This window comes from Mus musculus, chromosome 2 (genome assembly GCF_000001635.26).
Source record: "Mus musculus strain C57BL/6J chromosome 2, GRCm38.p6 C57BL/6J".
Lineage (NCBI taxonomy): Eukaryota > Metazoa > Chordata > Mammalia > Rodentia > Muridae > Mus > Mus musculus.
Window position 1 is genome coordinate 54,239,171 of NC_000068.7, and position 3,217 is coordinate 54,242,387.

Sequence of the window (3,217 nt, forward strand, 5' to 3'; positions counted from 1 at the left end):
CTTGTGGGAAATGCAGGGAAAGCGTTGTTACTTCTACTTAGTTGTAACACCAACATGTTATAACAAATAGTAACGAAAGAATTTAACTCAAGAACCTAAACATCATACTTATTCTTCTATTATGGACTCCCTAGAGAATTTTCAAAATAATTGTCTATTAACTGAATGAAAATAATGTTTCCCCATAACTCAAAAGCATCTATCACCAATTTGAGAAAATATTACTACTTCTTCAAAAGAAAAAGAAAAGAAAGACTGTAGTGTTGCTCTATTTCCAATGAAATCGTTATTTTTCTTTAATCATGATAACAACATTCAAGACATAAGGGGAAAAATCCACAGAACTAAATAACTTAGAATGCTATGCAAATAATAAAGAGGGTTTCCATGATCCTTGGCTACCAAGTATGTTAAACAAATAGCCTTAACTGATTCAAACTATTTCAGAAGGGCTCTCCTTTGAAGTGCACCAGCAATGTCATTGGTACTTGTGTACATTTGCATCTTCTGTAATTAAACACGTGCCTTGGGGCCTGACTTGGCCAACATATGAAAGAGGATTTAATTGATCTCTATGAAAAAAATCAAGTGTATGAACAAAAAAGGGAGCAGAAAAGCAGTATAATTGTCACATAGACTTGGTACATGATGCGGTCCCTGTATTAACAACCAATATGGTATACCTGAAGTTATTATAAAAGGACAGATCTTATGTTATGAGTTGTTACTATAATCAGGTCACATTTAAAAGGAGGGAGGAAAGGCAATGTTGAAATCTAGAAGATGCAAATATAGTATGGAGAATGAGATAGACCAGAACAATAAGAGGAGGAGGGAAGAGGAGGAAAAGAAAAATGTAATGAATATTAGCGAAACAAGTCAGTTAGAGAAAGCTGGAATTTATATACTTTATTGTATAGAATAACTTTGGGGTTCTTATAAAAGGTTCAAGATAAAAGAACTTTACATTAGAACTATTAGCTCGATGGCTGAAGACAATCAATCATAACTTTTTTTTGCAATTTCCCCAATATCTATGCTACTATTCTCATTCTCAGGTGGGAGAATCCTGAGCCCAACTCCGTGCATTCCTGAAATAAGTTTAAAATACTTTGAGGTAGATGGTACTTTTGAGGTAAATTGAATTCTATACCCAGGACGGACAAATCTTACCTTAATCACGGGGGTCTGAGCAGACCTTGGTTCTGTTGAAATGAAGCAGTTATTTTTCTTTCTTATTTCTCTTTTAATAAAAAATGATGGAAGCATTATTTTTCTTTTGAAACATATATACGGGCAAGGGTTGAGGAATGGGAAACATTTAAAAAGCAGCTTCCTGGTTGTCTCAGCTGCTCTGGAGGATTCAGAAGGGATTAGTAAAGTACCTCTGATCCATCCATGACCAGGTGGACTAGAGTTACTACTTCAGATAGTAAGAGACCCCTGTCAACAACATCATCGGAGGCTATGAAGAAGGGATCTGCCGAGAGAGTAGAACAAAACCTGGCAAACCATAAGCAACGTCAACGCAGTGGGCTGTCCCTTAGAAATGATTCACCTCAAGCTAAACGCAAAAAGAACAAAAAGAAGAAAAGAGTACTTGAGTGAAGATGTGAATGGATTCATGGAGTACCTAAAACAGAACTCACAGGTGCTTCACAATGGACAGTTGATAGCAGCCGACAGCCTGGAAGTAAGGGAAGAACTTGCAGTGGCCTAAAAGAAGGGCAGTTGACCGGAATGAAGGTGGCTAAAGAGACAGGCAGCAAAGAAGACTTCAATGGTATGTTCCCATTGTCAACAACCTAGCTATGGAATTGCTGACTGCTCAGCCATACTAGAGAGTCAGGACATGGACACCGGCATTCGTTGCTGCTGCGGGTCCACGGAGCACGAGATGACGAAGCGCAGAGCTAACGAAGACCCTGCACTTGGTGAATTTCCTTTTGAAAATGTTTTGTTTGTGGAGAAATGGGACGCCTCTCCAGATCCTGCCCTGATAATACCAAAGGAGTCTATGCTGATGGTGGCGGCTGTAAACTCTGTGGCTCCGTGGAACCTTTTAAGAAAGACTGCCCTGAAAATCAGAACTCAGATCAGATCATCACAGTTGGTCGCTGGGCAAATGGAATGAGTGCAGACTGAAGACGTTCTGGATATGCTCAAATCATAGAAACCTAAAATCAAAGTACCCAAAGTTGTTAATTGTTGATAAGAATTGATACAGTTGTTAATTACCACTTCACGATTACTTTCCAAAGTAATCCTTTAGAGATTGAAGCTGGGTACCTGTGGAGGCAAACCTGTGTTATAGACACCACTCTGACCTTGATGGGGGCAGCTTGCTTACAATCTATCAATGAAAACAGGGTGATTAATTATACTCTCTAGACATGTGTGTATGTGTTGTCTGTCTGTCTGTCTGTCTGTCTGTCTATCTCTCTGTGCCTGTGTGTCTGTCTGTATTTGAAACAGATTCTATGTAGCCCAGGTTGGCTTCAAACTAATAACCCTGCTTCAACATCCAGAGTACCAAGATTACAGCCAATGTGCCTAAGACATATTTGAACACATGGAACTTCGAAGTAACTAAGTACCTCTATACCTGATTGTAGCAGTCATAGCTACAAATGTAAATTATAAATCAAAATTGACCCCTAAACAAAGCACATACCTTTCAGCTTGTGAATAAAACAATATTTTGTTATATGCTCTTAATTCAAAGTATCAATTTATTTTAATAGAAATTTATTTACATATTGTCACAAAATCTGTAATTTTTAATACTGAACAAAAGTTTATCAGCTGCTAAAACAAAGGCAGCATCCTGATAAGACAAGCAAAGAAATTAAAATGCTAGCTGATTGATTAATTCATTGATAAATGGGTACTCTCTCAGTATTCATTCAAGTAAAGGTAGGTTGTATGTGTATGCATGTTATCTTATAGTCAATGCTAGTTATGAACTTCATGATAGATTTTTAAAATTATTTTTTTAAAGTTATCATGTAGAGATGGGATCCATCATGTCCTTCTTATACTTATTTCCTATTGTACTTATTTCCTCTGCCCTCATTACCTTCTCTAGTCTCTTGCACCTATTGCTGGTTCCATCCCCACTCCCTTCAGCTTTCAAGTATTCAAATCCCTCTCCTTTTCCCTCCCTACATTCTCTTTAAGAGTCCACCTTTCCCTTTCCTGGTCCCATTTCTAATTT

The 3,217-nt window shown here is 37.7% G+C and overlaps 1 pseudogene; it reads left to right on the plus strand.

Moving 5' to 3' along the window:
• Window positions 1,332-2,406, plus strand: Gm13505 (predicted gene 13505; annotated as a pseudogene).
• The last annotated feature ends 811 nt before the right edge of the window (window positions 2,407-3,217 follow it).